The 19,257-nt window shown below is 36.2% G+C and overlaps 1 protein-coding gene across 1 annotated transcript in view; it reads left to right on the top strand.

The window, feature by feature from the left end:
• The first annotated feature begins 1,215 nt into the window (after positions 1-1,215).
• The window catches only part of NRG4 (neuregulin 4), a 118,998-nt gene continuing 100,956 nt past the window's right edge, over positions 1,216-19,257 (top strand). The window contains exon 1 of the mRNA XM_069456981.1: positions 1,216-1,270. The gene's annotated coding sequence lies outside the window, so the exon portion shown is untranslated. The remainder of the gene's footprint in view (positions 1,271-19,257) is intronic.

Here is a 19,257-nt window from a genome sequence, read left to right as displayed (position 1 = left end):
AATTGCACAGCTAGTAAGTGGAGGAACGAAGATTCAAACCTGGGGTCTGATTCAGAGACTTCAGTTCAGCCCTGGTGCCTCACTCCTTCACAGATATACACAAAGTTGTGCCTAAATAAGTTTGAGAAATCATTAAGTAGTGAGAAAAGCATTCTGGCTTCCAGGGTTCCACCTGTAATTCATTCTGTGACTTTGAGTAAGGGAATGTCTCTGATTTAGAGAGTATTGAACTTATTCCATCTGGAAGGTCTCTAAATTTTTTTCTAGCTCTAAATTTTTATGTCCATGATTATTTTTATGTAAAGAAGAAAATTTGACTTTTATCTAACAGACTAACTAAAAATAAGCCAGAAAAATAAAGGAACCAGAATAATCGAATTTGAAGATAGATAAAACTTTGATGTTTTGTAGTTGTAAAAATACAGCTACAAAAAAAAAACCTTTTATGTTCATTATTTGTATGACTATAGAAAGACTATAAACTTCTGAAAAATTGCCCCATTCTAACAATTGGCTTGAATAAAAATTTATAATAGTATTTATGCCACTTTTATATAACGGTGTTCTGAGCCATTGCCTTGATCTTAGTGCCATATAAAGTAAAAGATCTTTGGGAAAATTAACTTTTTAAGTGGAAGATAGATTGTATTATATACCACTGTTTCCCTTCTTTCCCATGAAGGCTACCACCTTATTGAAGTGACAAGCCTTATTAAGCCTCTATCTATGATAATGCATGTAAAATTTTTTTCTTGGGGAAAATATAACACAAAAAGTAGTTTTCATAGTAAAAGAAATATAATTCCTTGCCTTTCTTCAGAAGTCCCTGTTTGTATGGTATGAAAGGGCTTTTCCCTTCCCCTATCCAATAATCTTAATAACATTCTATTTCCCTCTGAACCCAACACCTTGCCTTTTATCTGGAAATAATAACAACAGATTATTTTCCTGGGGCACTAAAAAAGGTTGAGGAAGACAGAGAAATTAAACATGTCAACAAAGTGAAGCTTCTGCTTCTTATTGTAAAGTCCTTTGAGGTATCACTAAGTAAAAGGAAAAGTTCGTATGAAATTTGTAAACATATTATTGTACTTTCTTTCTCTTCATGCATTACTACAATTGTTACATAAATATTTTGTTTTTATTTTTTCTTTACGGTGTCTACAATTTCTATTAAAGCAAAAGAAATAGACATGAACCATAAAGAGACAGCCAGTTTCCTCTCTATTCTGCAATCTAGAAGAAAAATTTTCATCTAAGGACAGATAAGGTAAGTATTCATTCATTTTAATGTTTTAGAGCTATATGTGCAGCCATATTTTGTTAACTATATGCCTAGATCATTGATTTGACTTAACTAATAGACAGTCAAGAGCAGCCTCTGCAATAGGAAAATTCTATAATTTTTTAATTTTCTAGGTCTCAAGTCTAATGTTTGAGAAGCCTATATGTATAGAACTATGTTCAATTATATGTTAACTATTTATATAAAAAAATTGGCTGGGTGCAGTGGCTCACACCTGTAATCTTAGCCCTCTGGGAGGCCAAGATGGGGTTGTGGGGGTGGGGATTGCTTGAGCTTAGGAGTTCGAGACCAGGCTGAACAAGAGCGAGACTCCATCTCTACTAAAAATAGAAATATTAGCTGGGCTTCGTGGTGGCACCTGTAGTCCCAGCTACTTGGGAAGCTGAGGCAAGAGGATCGCTTGAGGCTGGAGTTTGAAGTTGCAGTGAGTTATGATGACGCCACTGAACTCTTTTACCCAAGGCAACAGAGCGAGACTCTGTCTCAAAACAATTAAATAAATAAAAATAAATAAATAAAAAACAACAAATTGCTTTATACTGGTTTAATCTAAATCTAGTCTTTGTGATTTAAAAATAATATGAGCTGGGTGCACTGGTGCATACTTGTAGTGCCAGCTACTTGGGAAGCTGAGGCAGGAGGGTCACTTAAGCCCTGAAGTTCAAGACTAGCCTGGGCAACATAGTGAGACCTGTCTCAAAAAAAATTAATATGAATAGAATTAAAATGTGACCAGAATTAAAGTTTTGGAGAACAGGAGTCTGGAGAAAAGTCCAAGTTCTTGAGGTGAGAAAAATGAAGGCTCAGGGGTGACAATAATGCTTTTCAAGTAGATGAGATCTGTCGTACTGAGGATGGTGCCTGTCTTTTTCCAATCTCTACAGGGGAAAAGTAGCAGGATAAATTTAAATTGTAAAAATCAAAGATTTTGAAATTAAGAATGTTTAAGATTGTGATTATTTACCTTGGGAAATTGTAGAATCTTTCTAGAAGGTCTTTTAAGTAGTGATCATCTGTCAAGAATAGCTTATATGCTCAACTTCTATACCCATCATAAGGCCTTCTAGCCTTATGATGCTATAGTTTCTTTTGAAAAGCAGATGGTGATTTATGTCTAAGGCAGTAGCTAACATGATATGTTACTACTGATAGAATATATAAATTTATAGAACTTGACTTTAAGAGTACTATGAAGTTATTTTATGAGTGCAGAAATAGTGATGTATTTTATTCAACTGGATTGTTGACCATGTGACCATCATTAACATGTTTAATTTTTCTGGTTCATGTAATACTCTCTAAGTACATATACGTTAGCATTGACAGAAGTTGAATCGTGGACTCTTAATGTATCACCTCTACCAAGACTAGAGAGAAGGATGGAAGGACAAATTTATAGAACAGTGTGTTCAAATAGAATTGTTGAGGATGGTTCTCTGAAATGTGGGATAAGGTGGAGATTTCAAACAATGAGTAGTGGACCACACAGTATGATAATCTGAAAATAGCATGTGAGAGCAAAGAAAAGACTGTTCCTCAATTTCTTTCCACTGAGTCAGAGAAAAAGTTGAAAGTAAGGATTAAATGGTTATATTGGAAAAGGTACCTTGTGATCTAAGAGAGAACCAGATTTTTATTAGAGTGGAAAGAGTTTGTCCTCAAAGAAATGGACTTTCCTAGTAGATATGGCTGATGGATGGGGCAGAGGGAAAAGTTGAAGAATTAGGTGTACAGTGAGTGTGGCTGAGAGGGTTTGAGAGCGAAGGTGTGAGAATCAGAAGCAAAAGAAAAAAGAGGCTTGTGTTCATGGAGGTGAGCAAGTAAAATGAAAATGAAAGAAGCATTTGAGTAGGAGGGAAAGTAGACACGTCAGAGGAAATATTAAGCAAGGAAATATTAAGGATCACCAGTTATGTATACCAAGGAAAATGGGGAGGAAGATAATTACTCCAGGCCTGCATAGGGCACACACATGTGAAAAGTAACTAGGCTGATTGGCCCCCTTATTTCAGAGATGTTTTCCCAGGACATTGTTTGGAGACATATCCTCTTGGGGTGTTGCAGACTGAGTTTCTAGGCTTCAAGGACATAGGAAAGCTCTAGGGAGACCAAGGTATGCAAGGCAGCGCTGAGGGAGTGGCGGAGTGGGGAGCTGGATGATTTTTCTTTCCATTACATTTCTATACAGAGCTATAGCATTTTGTAGGAGACATGCATAATTCAAGACTATTTCTGGCAGCAAAGAATGGAAAGTTTGATATTGCCATGTGGCAGTAGCTTAAAAGAGTTTATAAATCACTCACTAAACAGCTTCGAAACTGTGATTCTTGATGAATTATTAATTTGGGGGAATTTGTGTTATTTTGTATTTAGCATATAAAGTGAATCTTTATTATCAAATCATCTTACATTTGCATAGAATGCAACCATACGCTATTTAATTTTTCCAGTTAAGGGTAATAATGATAGCTAACACTTGTTGAATCCTTCCTATGTTCCAGCTATTTTACGTGTAGAATTCATTTTATATCAGATAACCATTTGAAGTAGGTACTATCATTCTGTCCTCTCCTACCCCAGCCCTCATGTATAGATGAGGAAACTGGAAAGAATGACTTTTACCCAATGTCACACACCCACTGTGGGGTAGAATATTGTACTGTGGAACTGGGATTTGCACTCCAGCCTTCTGGCTCCGTAGCCCATGCCCTCTATACTGTATACCTATACGACATTCCTTTTTATACGTGAAAAGTGTGAGCTGAGGATTGCTTGGAAACTATCGTACTTTGAATGGTTGGTGCCTTGGGTATATTTATAGTGGCACAATTTAAGTGAAATAAAGTGGCTTTTGTGAGCTTCATGGATTGAAAATTGATTTATGGCTTTTATAAACATTTTAAAGAGGTTTAGCCAGGCATGGTGACACATACCTGTAGTCCCAGCTACTTGAAAGGCTCAGGCAGGAGGATCACTTGAGCCCAGGAGCTTGAGACAAGCCTGGGCAACATAGAGAGACCCTGTCTGGGGGCGGTGGGGAAAAGAAAGAAGTTCATGCTGATACACTTAGTGATGTGAAGGGCTATAGCTATAGCCTGGGGCAGATCAGTTGCTGTAATTCAAAAGACCACATGGGGTCTGGTATAACTTTAGTGAATTTACCAGGGGCTGACCCTCAATCTTGTGGTCTTAACTGATCTGATCAGTAGTGTTCCAGACACTACTGATTAAATTGGTCTAACAACCTTATAAACCTAGTATGTAATGCCAGAATGCAAATTTATTAATAGATAAGGAGATAAAACTGTTACATAAACCAGTTGAACCAGGATGATCAAAGCATTTTCTTCCAGGTGGTGGACCTAGTTGGGAAACCAAATTATAATCAAGAGATTCTTGGTGAACAACAGGCACCTTAAATATTTTTCAGGTTTTTTTCCCCTCAGTATCTATTTTAGAAACGCCACAAATATTTCATCAATAATAGCTGCTGTTGGAATGTGCTGTTGATCTTTAACTTATAAATAGCCTCCATCCCTGTCCCCCCTCCCCGCAACCAGGGGCTCTGCTGCCATAGAAACAGCTGTTAATAAACATGGGTATTTTAGAGAATCTGTGGGTTCAGAATTGAAGGAAGGGAAGAGCCTGTGAAAAGCAGAATTGCTTGCTTAAGGGTGCTAATTTCAGGGATAGACTCCTAAGTAGAATGAGTTTGCTTGAGTGGAAATTTCTTTACCTAAAATATATTTCTATTATACTGTCTGAGGGGCTTCCCTCCCCCCACTTCTATTATAGTATCTGAAATTTCACCAAAGAGAGATTGGTTTCTTAAAACTACAAATATCTATGTATGGCAGGTATCCTAATCCCCATTCCCCATTGCTTACCTTCATTTTGTTAGGGCAGCAGTGTGCCCAGGTTCGAGCAAAAAACCATGACTAGCTGAAGCTAGTCATGACAATCCCATTCATTTCCCTTTGCCAGTGATTTGAAAGGAAGTCGGGGAGGGCTTTTGCTTTTCTGATACAGAGGGCGTAGGTGGCTGGTACTCTGCTTATTCCTCTTGCTTTATTCCTTAAATGCATACATGAAGCCTGGAGCTGTAGCAGCCATCTTGCAACCATGAGATGACAAGCATGAGGCTGAAAATGTGATTCCAACAAGCTGAGGACCTTTGAGGAGGACGAGTGAAAGAATCTGGGACATTGTTGAACAGCAGTTCCAACCTTGACTGCCTATCCCCAGACATTATGGAGAAAGATAAAGAAAGGAAAGTTGTAGCCGTTGATACATGATAGCAAAGCATTTGATTAACTTGTGCCTGCTGTTCCATGGAAGGCTAACTCTGTGCGAACTGAGGCTATAGTATTAGAAAAAATAATAGGAAAATTTTGGAATATTTTTATGCATTTGTTACTTCTTGCGACTTTTCAGTATGAGCCTATGGAAGGGGGTGAGTGAACTCAAATTAGTGCTCCTCCGCATGAAAGCACAGAGTGGGGAAAATACAGCTTTGCTGTAGAGGTACGCTGCCTTAAGCTCCAAATTGACAAAGAGCTTCATAATGTGGAATTTTGCAGGAGTTAATGGTAGCATCTCCCTATCTAAGGTTATTGTTAGAATTGCCTGAAGTCTGTTATGAATTCAGAGGTCAGCAGCAAAGAGATGAGAATCTCCAGGCCTAAGTATTATCTGGAAATGTTTTTTAGCTATGGTTATTCACATAAGGAATTGATCTGAAGCAAGTAGAACAGAAGTTTGATATGTTTTTGAGGGAATTGTATTACAAAGCTGGCAGCTAGTTCTGATTGTTTTTAGTCTCCAAGCGATTCCCATTTTTATGTCCCTAAGTCAAACCAACATAAAGTAGGCTACAAAAGCTGTGGAGCCCCTGGGAAGGGCATCCATTTCAAAACCTACCTTAGATATGGCCACAGAGGACAATGATGAAGCAGATTCTTCTGAGACTTAAACTAGGACCTACCATATTGACTAACCAAAGAGTCGAGTTTATTGCTTGCCAGGAAATCGGCAATTTCTGTCCAGTAAGATATGGTAAGGATTGTGGACTGTTGACAACTGTGTGCTTTCCATTATCCCCTTTTCTGAATGGGAGTTCTTATTGAAGTTACTCTGTTCTCTCTTTTTCACAGTTATTTTACAGGAGAGGGTTGTTTAGAGACAGATAGTTTATGTTTTAGTTATATAGATGGTCAGACAAGAGTTGCCATATTCAGACTTGAGAGAACAAATAGAAAAATCACCCAGAGATTCTGCTTCAAGCTGGATGCAGTAATTGGGTGAGATAACAGGGTTGTCTTGAGGAGAGTATGCGTATATTTAATGAATGAAGTTTGTATGTGCATGTTGGGTTGAGGACTGTGGCAGATACTGCTGGTTGGCCAATCCAATATCCATTCGTTACCTCTACCATAAAAATTAGAGAAGTTAAATATTAGATTTTCTAAACTTTCTTATTGCTACAGTGGCCATGTAATATGATTCCAGTCCATGAATCTCCTGGGGGACTTCATGGAAGGCTTTCCCTTTTTATAATAAAAGGGTCAGACAGGGCTGGGGTAACCCTGTTTTCTTGCTTTGACTTTAGATGTGATGCTTGGAGCTGCAGTGACTGTCTTGGAACCATTAGGCAATAAATATGAGTATAAAAAGTTAATGCACTGAGGATGGTGAAACAAAAATATTGAAAATATTGATAATCATTGATTAGTAAACCAACTTTAGAACTTTAGCAGTTGCTCTGTTCAAGATTTCTTGTCTTGGGAGATAAATTAATCTGTATTTGTTTATGTGATTGTGAACTGGGTTATCTGTTACTTAAAACTCAAAGCATTGGAAACTGATACATTATAAAGATCTCTTTTATATGCTACAGTGTCAGGGACAGTTTTTGTTTTTAACTGTGATGTCTTATTAGTAAATAGTGGTTATATGAAGTGACTTGTTTAAAGAAAATGTTTACAATAGGCTGATTCACATGTAAAATTGCACTATTGAAGTGTTACTATTGACAGGCATCTTCTCCATATATGGCCCAGTTTACATTTTACTTTTAGGAATAGAATATCAGCATAGCTCAGCCTTGCACTTTAATATAATTGGGGAACGCCTTCGGAAAATTGATTTCCCATGCAGTAAGAAATGCTAAAAACTTTTGCAACCAAGTAAGTCTGCAGAAAGCAATTGCTAAGTCCTGTAGAATAGGTTCAATATAAAGTCATGGCTTTTGTATAGAATGATATCTTAGTTCTCCATCATTAATTGCTAGTGAATCTTTGTTATTTCTAAAGTAATATTTTACTCTAAATGCCTTATATCAAAAAAATGTACTTTTTCTTTGAGTTGTCCTTTTAAATGTTTTTGTTCATCATTTCAGAAAATTTTTTTATTCCAATTGTTGATGTAACCATATGAAGTTCAAGATTTTGCTTTTCTATTTTTGCCTTTCTGAAAATTAATTAGTGGTAATAGCCATGTGTGCCAGCTTTTTATATCACAAGGAGATGCTTGAATGCCAACTAAAGGAAAATAAGGGGCAAGGAGAACAGACATATTTTTGTTAATGTAGTTTATAGAAAAATTATATTTGGCCTTCAAGGAAAGATAGCTTTTTAAAATTGTGTTTGTTACTTTTTAACAAATTGACGAGATGTGACCCAAATAATTTTCCTAGAAAAGTGTTTTAGCCTGAAGGGAATTTTTAAATTTTGTTTACATTAAATTCTAAAGCCAAAAGCTTTTAAAAATAATATGAAAGGTCTTGAAACTGAAGATTCTTTTATTACCATATCTCAATGTTTAAGAAGTGATTTGAGGCCGGGCGCGGTGGCTCACGCCTGTAATCCTAGCACTCTGGGAGGCCGAGGTGGGCGGATCGTTTGAGCTCAGGAGTTCGAGACCAGCCTGAGCAAGAGCGAAACCCCATCTCTACTAAAAATAGAAAGAAATTATATGGACAGCTAAAAATATATATAGAAAAAATTAGCCGGGCATGGTGGTGCATGCCTGTAGTCCCAGCTACTCGGGAGGCTGAGACAGGAGGATCGCTTGAGCTCAGGAGTTTGAGGTTGCTGTGAGCTAGGCTGACGCCACGGCACTCACTCTAGACTGGGCAACAGAGTGAGACTCTGTCTCAAAAAAAAAAAAAAAAAAAAAAAGAAGTGATTTGGGGGGTATTGAGATGTATTGGTCTCTACAGTGATTTTCCTGCTGGCTTTATACACAATATTTTGCTTTCTTTTCCTGATGCACACTGAGTCAGGCCTGAGAAAAAACTGGTAATATTTATCGTAAGACTAGCAAAGTTAACATATAAGTGGGAGATTCTTAAATGTATGATAAGGGTATTTTTAACCAACTAACAGAAAAATCTTTCTGGTCTATTTCTGAGATTTGAGCACTCTATTGAAGAGGTTTGAAACAGAGTTCCTGTATGGAAGAGGTTTGAAACAGTTTAAAGCTCGAAGTCCTTTCTTGTTTAAATTACTCTTATTTTTAAGAATGTATTGTTAGTAGGGTGGTGGCTCTATGCCTATCATATAAAGTCTTTTTGCTTGGTGATTCTGTCTACTTTTTGTTTACCCTGTTTGCTGGCTTTTCTTAAATCATATATGATGTATACACATGCTCACTTTCTTTCACTATTGGAGGAATTCATCTGTGAATAATGACAGCTTTACTTTTTCCTTTCCAATTTTTATGTTTCTTTTTATTGTCCTAATGTGCTGGTTAAGACCTCCAGTATAATGGTGATAGACGTAGTGAAATTGAATATTTTTGCCTTGTTTCTAATCTTAGGGGAAAAGCTTTTAATATTTCAACATTAAGTATGATGTTTATTGTAGGTTTTTAGTAGATATTCTTTATAAGCTTAAGGAAGTTCCCCTAGTTTGTGGAGATTTTATTCTCTCATGAAAGGTTGTTGAAGTTTTATCACATGCCTTTTCTGCACCTGTTGAAGAAACAATTTAATTTTTCTCCTGTATTTTGTTAATGTAAGTCATGTTGATTCACACGTGTTAAACCAACTATGCATCACTGTGATAAACCCTCACTGGTCGTGATATATTATCCTTTTACTATATCATTAGATTCAACCTGCTAATATTTTGTTTAGGATTTTTCAGTCCAAGTACATGAGGATTAATGATAATTTTCTTTAATTCCTTGTCAGGTTTTGGTGTCAGGTTTATGTTAGCCTCAAAACAATGAGTTGGGAAATGTCCATTCTTTCTCTATTCTCTGAAAGAGTTTGTATAAGATTATCATTTCCTTTCCTGAAATGTTTGGTGGAATTCACCAGTGAGGCCATCCAGGCATGGTGTTTTCTGTGTGGGAAGATTTTAAATTAGAGACTCGATTTCTTTAACAAATACGAAGGCTATTTCAATTTCTATTTCTCCTTATGCCAGTTTGAGAATGTTGTGCTTTTGTGGGAATTTGTTTCATCTAAGTCATCAAATGTCATGCGTGAAGTAATTCATAACAATGTCTTATTAAAAATGTCTGAATCATCTGTAGCGATGCTGCTTTTTTCATTTCTGTTATTGATAAATTGTTTTCTTTTTCTCTTTATTGACCATTTATGTCTTTTAGTTGGAGTATTTAGTCCATTTACATTTACTATACTTACATGACAGGGCTTACATCTCCCATCTTTCTATTTGATTTCTATTTGTTCCATTTGTTCTATTTTTCATTTTATAGTTTTCACTTTCTACCTTCTTTTGATTAATCAAATATTTTTTCATATTCTATTTTATCTCTTCTCTTGTTGAAGTTTGAGCCCCAATATTAGAGGTGGGGCCTAATGGGAGGTGTTTGAGTCTTGAAGGGGGTGGATCCTTCATGAATAGATTAATGTCTTCACTTGGGAGTGAGTTCTCACTCTGTTAATTTCCATAAGAGCTGGTTGTTAAAAAGAGCCCAGCTTCCTCTCTCTAGCATCCTCCCTCACCATATGATCTCTGCACATGATGGCTCCACTTCACCTTCGACCCTGAGTGGAAGCAGCCTGAAGCCCTCACTAGAAGCAGATGCTGGCATCATGCTTCTTGTACAGCCTTTGGAACTGTGAGCCAAATAAACCTCTTTTCTGTATAAATTACCAGCCTCAGATATTCCTTTATAGCAACACTAAATGGACTGAGACAATCTCCTTTACTGGTGTTTTAGTTATGCCTGCATATCGTTTTTTAGTAGTTGCTCCAGGGATAACAATAAGCATCCTTATATGATCATAATTAACTTTGAATTACTATTTTACCACTTCATGTATAATTTAACAACTTTACAACATATATTTCCTTTTCCTCCCTCCCATCCTTCATTATTGCTGCCATACATATTAAACATCTACTTATATTATAAACCTCATTATCTACTTTTATTATTTTTGTTAAAATGATTTTATATTTATCCATATATTTACTACTTACAGTGTTCTTCATTCCGTCTTGTGAATTCAGGCTTCATTATGGGATCATTTATACTTTCAGCCTGAAGAAATTATTTTGGTCTGTTTTCATTGTGTGGGTCTATTAATCACAAATTCTCTCACTTTTGTTTTTAAAGTGTCTTTCTTTTTGCCCTTAATCCCGTTAGTGTTTTTACAAAATTCTAGAATTTTTTTCTTTCAGCACTTGAAAGCACTTGAAAGATGTCATTTTGTTATTTTCTGGCTTCCTGTGTTTGCAATGAGAAGTTAGGCATTGTTCTTATTTCTCTGCAGGTAATTTACCTTACTTTTTTCTCTTTGGCTGCTTTTATAGTTTTTCTTTCTTTGGTGTCTAGTAGTTTGACTGTGATATGTCTAGATATGTCCTCCTTGTTTGCTGAAATCCTTGGATCCCGGGGTTTATGTCTCTCAGAAATCTTGGAGATGATTTGACCATGATCTCTTCAAATATTGTTTTTGCCATATTCTCCTTCGTTTCTTCTGAAACTCCAATTACACATGTTAGAGCATTTAATATTGTCCCACCGCACTTGGATACTATATGTTTTTTTCGTTCTTTTACTCTCTGTGCTTCTATTTGGATAATTTCTATTCAGCTGTCCTCAAGTTCACTAATCCTTTCATCTACTATGTCCAGTCTGATGTTTAGACCATTCAGTGAACTGTACGTTTCTGCTGTTTTACTTTTTAGTTCTTGACATTCCATTTGGTCTGTTCTAGAGTTTCCACTTCTCTGCTGAATACTCCATGTCTTCCTTCCATCATTTTCTCTAAATTAATTAACGTATTTATCATAGTTCTTTAAAGCCCTTGTCTGATAATTCTAACACCTGGGTCATCTATGGTCTGATTTCATTGACTGCTTTTTCTCTTAGCTACAGGTAATATTTTCCAGCTGCTTTTCATGTCTAATAATTTTGATTATATGCTTGACATTGGTGGAGATGTATTTTATAGACTTTGGATTATGTTATCCTCTACTGAAGAGTTCTGAGTTTTTTCTGGAAAGCAATTAGATTCCTGATAGATCACCTTAATCCTTTCATTTAGGTTTGAGACTTTCCTAGGACAGATCTATTTCTGGCATGTAACCCTTACTCTTAGGACATGATTCATACTTCTAAGGTTTTGGCCTTAATGGAATCCCAACCTTCATGCCCAGGTTATTAATCAAGATCTTTCTACTTTGGCTAGGAACTCCAGTGTTAGATAGGTATTCAGCTATTCTCTGCTATGCCTTTTAGAATAGCAATTCCCATTCCCACCATCGGAGAATTCATGTGACCATTTCCAGGCTGCTTATTTGTGGTCACTGAAAGTGCTATTCTTTTTAATTTTTGTTGGGTAATTAATGAAAAATTATCTCATCATTGCTTTTATTTCTTCTCTGACTCTGTTAATGAAGATAAACATCTTTTCGAGTTTATTAGACATTCAGATTTCTTCTGTGGAATGTTCCTAAGTTTCACCCATTTTTATCTTGCTATTTATTTTCTTATTAAATGATCAGCTTTTTGTATACTACAACTGTTAATAATTTGCCTGTTATAAACATCAAATACTTTCTCAGTCTTTTTATTCTTTTGACTCTGTTTATAGTAGTCTTTTCCCATATAAAAGTTGATTTTTTAATGTTAAACATGTATACTTTTTCATTTATGGCTTCTGGGTTTCCTGTCTGTGTTAGGCAGCCTTCCTTTGCAGGAAACAAAGATAAATCTAGCTATTTTAAATAGGAAGAAAAAATTTAATACAAGAAATTAAATGCTTACAAAGTTTTAGAAGAAATAAGCAGTAGGATCTAGGCCATGCCTCAAGGAATGAATGCCAGGACAACAATGCCAAACTGGCCTGCAAGACTGGAGGACTTAGGAAAAGTAACAACTTAATGCAGTGTGGGATCCTCAATAGGATCCCAGCATAGAAAAATAATATTAGTGGAAGAATTGGTGAAATTCAAAGTGTGTATTTCAGTTAATTATAGTATACCAATGCTAATTTCTTGGTTTTGGTCACCGGACAGTGGCTATATGTGATGTTAACATTATGGAAAACATGCTGAGGGATATAAGGGTACTCTGTACTATTTTTGCAACTCTTTTGTAAGTCCAAAATTGTTCAAAATAAAAAGTTGTCTTTTTTTTTTTTTTAAACCCAAACTATTAATTTATAAATAACCTGCTACGGGAGGTACTATCATTGCCACGGTTGAAACTACTGACTAGTACTAGAACTGATTTCGAGAACATAGTGCTAAAACTATGGTTCAGGGATCATCAGGCTGCCAACAGCTACTACCCAAGATCCTTGAAGCCAATGGCTGAATGTTATTAGAATGCTAAATCTGACTCCCAGCACCATTTGTTGAAAAACTCTTCTTTTCCCATGGCTCTGCAATGCTATTGTTGTTACACATGCAAAGGCTTGTTTCTGGATTCTTCGTTCTGCTTGATTGGCCTATTTGTCTAACCCTGTACCAATTTCATACTGCCCAAATTATTATTGCTTCATAATAAGACTTTATCTTATTAAACAAGGCTTCTCTCTTTCTTGTTCTTTAAGAGTGCTTTGGCTATTGTTAGTCCTTTTATTTCCAAATCATGAAGTTGCAGTTCCACAAAAATAATCTCCTGCTATTTTTATTGCCATTGCATTGAATCTAGAGATCAATTTGGGAGACTTGACATTCTTACAGTGTTTAGTCTTCCAATCCATAAGTATGGTATATTCCTTCATTTATTTAGGTAACCTTTAACTTTGCAATTATTTTACATTTATTTTATAATTCTCTTTCTGAAGGTCTTATGCATATTTTATTAAATTTATTCCTAGGAACTTGATATTTTTGATGTTTTCAGTTTTCTGTGCTGCAAATCTCTGCTTCCATTCTGTGCTTTTTTTGTGCTCTTTAATAGTGTCTTTTAATGAAAAAAACTTATTAATTTTTCTTTATGGTTGTGCCTTATGGTGATTCTGAGTCCTGTTTAAGCAATCTTTCCCAACTCCAAGGTCATGAAGATATTCTATATTTTTTTTGTGTGTTGCTTTGTTAAATTTCATTTTCTCTCTTTTTGTTACTGGGATATAGAATACAATTGAAATTTGTATATTGATCTTTATATCCTAGAATTGTGCTAATCTCTCAATTTTAATCTTTAGATTATCATCTGGTTATTCTATCTATGAATAATAATTTGTTTCTTTCCTAAGCTTTTTACAATTTTTCTTGCTTCCCTGTGTATCTGTAAAGTCCAGTACAATATTAAATACAGAAGTAAAAGTAAATGCTCTTTCTTTGTTCCCAAACTCAAAGGGAAAGCTTTCAATGTACTATTATTACATAGATGTTTATAGTAGGGGTTTTAAAAATATATACCCTTTATCAAATTAAAATAGTTCCCCTTTTATTTCTAGTGTAAGGGTTTTTTTTTTTAATCATGAAAGTTTATTGAATTTTAGGAAATCCTTTTTTTAAAAAAAATCTATTGAAATCGTATAGCCTCTCCTTAATCTGTTAAAAGTTAATTACATTGAATTTTTTCTAATGTTAAACTAACCTTGCATTTCTCTTATATACCCATCTGGTCATGAGTAATATACTTTTTATATGCTGATAGATTCAATTTGCAATTTTTATTAGATTTTTGCGTCTGTGTCCATGGTGAGATTGTCCTATGATTTTTCTTTCTAGTTTTAAGGGTGTTCAGGATTTGTTTTAATTAGATATGGTAAGACAAACAGACACAGAATTGACTTTTTTTGGGGGAGGGGTGGACAGGGTCTTGCTATGTTGCCCAGGCTGGTCTGAAACTCCTGGGCTCAAGTGATCCTCCTGCCTCAGCCTCCCAGGTAGCTGGGACCATGGGCACCTGCCACCACTCCCAGCAGAAATGACTGTCTTTTTTTTTTTTTTTTTATTTTTTGAGACAGAGTCTCACTCCTTTGCCCAGGCTAGAGTGCTGTGGTGTCAGCCTAGCTCACAGCAACCTCAAACTCCTGGGCTTAAATAATCCTTCTGCCTCAGCCTCCAGAGTACCTGGGACTACAGGCATGTGCCACCATGCCCGGCTAATTTTGTTTTTTCTATATGTATTTTTAGTTGTCCATATAATTTCTTTCTATTTTTAGTAGAGACAGGGTCTCGCTCTTGCTCAGGCTGGTCTCAAACTCCTGACCTCGAGCGATCCTCCCACCTCAGCCTCCCAGAATGCTAGGATTACAGGCATGAGCCACCGCACCTGGCCCAGAAATGACTGTCTTAAAGGAAGAGGTTTATCGTACCCAGAGATCCTGAGAGAAAAGGGGCATGGTGTGCCATACAGGGCCACATAGGGAAGCACTGGTGTGGCTCAGGAGGCAGAGGGAACAGAAGGAAATGTGGGTAAAGGCCTTTATTATGGGTTTCTATGAGAAGGAGCGGGCAAAGCAGGGTAAGCAGGTTTAGGATTGGTTAGTTTGAATAATTTCAATGGGCTCTGAGCATAGGGAATGTCCCTAGTTGTCTGGTACCTGGCCTTGGGGTGATTAGGGCAGACGGACAATGACCTAGAGTGTAAGAGCTCAATAGAGGAGGTGGTTGGGAGTGTAGGCCCTGGATTGGTTGGTTTGCATTTGAAAAGTGTGCTTCCAGGTAAGTTGTTTACTATCTCTAGGAATTGTTTAACTCTGGGAGGTGCAGTCCCTCCAGGGGCAGCAAGAACCCAAAATGTCAAAGCATCAGAATACAACAAATAGAAGATGTGGTTGTTAATACCATCCTTGTCAGATTTTGTTATCAACATTATACTAGCCTCGTAAGAGTTAGGGATTTCCCCTCCTTTTTCCTATTTTCTAGAAGGATTAATATAAAATTGGAATTCTTTCTTTTTTTCTTTTTAGAGACAGGGTCTCATTCTTTCACCCAAGTTGGAGTGCAGTGGCACCATCATAGCTCAATGCACCTCCAAACTCCTAAGCTCAAGCGATCCCCCCACCTCAGCCTCCCCAGGAGCTGGGACTATAGGCACATACTACCACATCTGGCTAATTTTTAAGATTTTTTTTGTAGAGACCGAATCTTACTGTGTTGCCCAGGCTGATCTCAAACTCCTGGCCTCCAGTGATTCTCCTGCCTCAGCCTCCCAAAATGCTGGGATTACAGGTGTGAGCCACCTTGCCTGGCCTGAATTATTTCTTATTTGGATGTTTGGTAGAACATGGAATGTTCTTGTTGGGCCTGGAATTTTCTTTATGGGAAGATTTTTCTATTAATTTTTTTTTTATTTCTTTAACGTTTATGGAACTATTCAGATTGTTTCTTATGTCAATTTCTTTAACTTATTTTTTTATAGAAATTGTTAAATTTCATCCAAATTTTTATAAATTTGTTCATAATAGTTTTATCATTACAATATCTGCAAGATCTGTAAATTTCTCCCCCTTGTTTTTTTTAGAGACATTGGTTGTTCCTACCTTCTCTTATTTTTTCTTGATCAGCCTCAACAGATATTTGTCAATTTTTTTTTTTTTTGTAAAATCTTTTTTTTTTTTTGTCTTTCTGTGCCTGGTTTATTTGACTTAAAATTATGTCCTCCAGATCTATCCATATTTCTGAAAATGACAAAATTTCCTTCTTTTTTAAAGCTAAATAAGATATTTGTCAATTTTTTAAAGACTTTCTAAAGAACTAACTTTTGGCTTTGTTAATTCTCTAAATTGTGTATCTTTTCCATTTCACTTTTTGAGTTGGATGTTTAGCTAATTTGTAAGCCTTTTTTCCCTTACTACATGGATTTAAGGCTATAAATTTCTCTTTAAATGCTGCTTTAGTTTCATGGACTAGTTCTACTATATGATATTTTTATAATTAAAATTTTCTAAAATCGATTTTTAATTTCTTCATTGACCTATTTATTTCTAGTTTATTCTCACTGTAGCCATAGAACTTACTCTGCATGATTTCAGTCCTTTGAAATTTTCTGAAACTTGCTGTTCAATAATGATAATGTTTTTTATAAATGTTCTGTGTATGGTTGAAAAATGTATATTTAGCAGTTGTTGGGAGCACTGTTTTATATATGTTCATTAGGTCAAGTTTGCTCATCATGTAGTTCATGAGTCCTTTATTTATTCATTTTTTTGTAGACTGGTTCTCTCTATACTGAGAAAAATGTAGACAACCCCCACTATGATAGAGACTTTGAGTTTATGCCATTGTATTTGCTTTTCACTGCTTATCTTATGGGTTTCATATTTATTTTCTCCCCTTTTGCCTTCTTTTGGAATTATTTTCAAAAAATTACTCAGTTTACCCCTTCTGCTAGTTGGGACTTATACACTGCTTCTATTCTGCTGGTAATTACCCTAGAAAGTAACAACATGCATTATTAACTTATCAAAGTTTAATGTTAATACTTTTCCTCTCATCCCAGAAAATAAAAGGACTTTAACTTACCCCCTCCCAATTGTCATGCTCTTGTTTTCAGGTATTTAAGGCTATATTTATATCAATTAAACCCAAAGGATTTTACCATTTTTCTATAGTGTTTATTTAGATTATTATCGTATTTACTGCTTTCTTTGACTTTATTCCTTCTTGCATCTCAGACTTTTTTTTTTTTTTTTTTTTGAGACAGAATCTCACTCTGTTGCCCAGGCTAGAGTGCCCTGGCCTCAGCCTAGCTCACAGCAACCTCAAACTCCTGGGATCAAGCAATCCTCCTGCCTTAGCCTCCCTAGTAGATGGGACTACGGGCATGCGCCACCATGCCCGGCTAATTTTTTCTGTACATATTTTTAGTTGTCCATATAATTTCTTTCTATTTTTAGTAGAGACGGGGTCTCGGTCTTGCTCAGGCTGGTCTCAAACTCCTGAGGTCAAACGATCCACCCGCCTCGGCCTCCCAGAGTGCTAGGATTACAGGCGTGAGCCACCGCGCCTGGCCACATCTCAGACTTTGTAGCTAGAATCATTTGTGTTTCTTCCATTCATCCTTTAGAATTTAATGTAATGTTTTTAGTTCAACTTTTTTTTTGTTTTGAGTTTTGGTTTACCCAGAAAATGTTTAAATTTTAAAAAATATGCTATGAACATTTGTGTACAAATCTTTGAGTGGACATATGTTTTCATTCCTTTTAGGTAGATTACTAAGAGAAGAATTGCTCAGTTGTATGATAAATATGTTTAAATTTTTAAGAAACTGGCACACTTTTTCAAAGTGGTTGTTCCATCTTACATTTCCACCAGCAATATATGAGGCTTTCAGTTTCTCCACATCCTTGCCAAACTAGATTACCTATATTTTTATGTAATTAAAAATGGCTATAATGGCATTCTAGTAGATATATAATGGTATCTCATTATGGTTGTAATTTCAGTTTCCCTAATGACAAATGATGTTGAGCATCTTTTCATGTGGTTATTAGTCATTTATGTATCTTTTTGGTGACAGGTCTATTTAGATCTTTTGCCAATTCTTTAATTGGGTTGTTTGTTGTCTTTTTATTTGTGTTATAAGAAATCTTTGGGCTAGGCGCAGTGGCTCACACCTGTAATCCTAGCACTCTGGGAGGCCGAGGCGGGCAGATTGTTTGAGCTCAGGAGTTTGAGACCAGCCTGAGCAAGAGCGAGACCCCGACTCTACTAAAAATAGAAAGAAATTATATGGACAGCTAAAAAATATATATTATTATATATAATAGAGAAATTATATTGTATATAATAGAGAAAAATTAGCCGGGCATGGTGGCGCATGCCTATAGTCCCAGCTACTCGGGAGGCTGAGGCAGGAGGATTGTTTGAGCCCAGGAGTTTGAGGTTGCTGTGAGCTAGGCTGACGCCACGGCACTCTAGCCTGGGGAACAGAGTAAGACTCTGTCTCAAAAAAAAAAAAAAGGCCGGGCGCGGTGGCTCACGCCTGTAATCCTAGCACTCTGGAAGGCCGAGGCGGGTGGATCGCTCGAGGTCAGGAGTTCGAGATCAGCCTGAGCAAGAGTGAGACCCTGTCTCTACTAAAAATAGAAAGAAATTATATGGACAACTAAAATATATATATATATACAAAAAATTAGCTGGGCATGGTGGCACATGCCTGTAGTCCCAGCTACTCGGGAGGCTGAGACAGTAGGATCGCTTAAGCCCAGGAGTTTGAGGTTGCTGTGAGCTAGGCTGATGCCATGGCACTCACTCTAGCCCGGGCAACAGAGTGAGACTCTGTCTCACAAAAAAAAAAAAAAAAAAAAAAAAAAGAAATTTTTGTATATTCTGAATACAAGTCTTTTATTGGATATATGATTTGCAAATATCTTCTTTCCATTCTATGGCTTGCCTTTTCATTTTGAATGATATTTTTTAAATAGAAAAACTTTTAAATTTTGAAGTCTAATTTGTCAATTTTCTTTCTTTTGTAGATTGTACTCTTGGTGTCATATCTAAGAAATTTTTGCATAACCCAAAGTCACAAAGATTTTCTCCTATATTTTCTTCTAGAAGTTT

The sequence above is a fragment of the Eulemur rufifrons genome, chromosome 2 (genome assembly GCF_041146395.1).
Source record: "Eulemur rufifrons isolate Redbay chromosome 2, OSU_ERuf_1, whole genome shotgun sequence".
Classification (NCBI taxonomy): Eukaryota; Metazoa; Chordata; class Mammalia; order Primates; family Lemuridae; genus Eulemur; species Eulemur rufifrons.
Note: the sequence above shows the minus strand (reverse complement) of the source record. Positions and strands in the feature narration are given on the sequence as shown.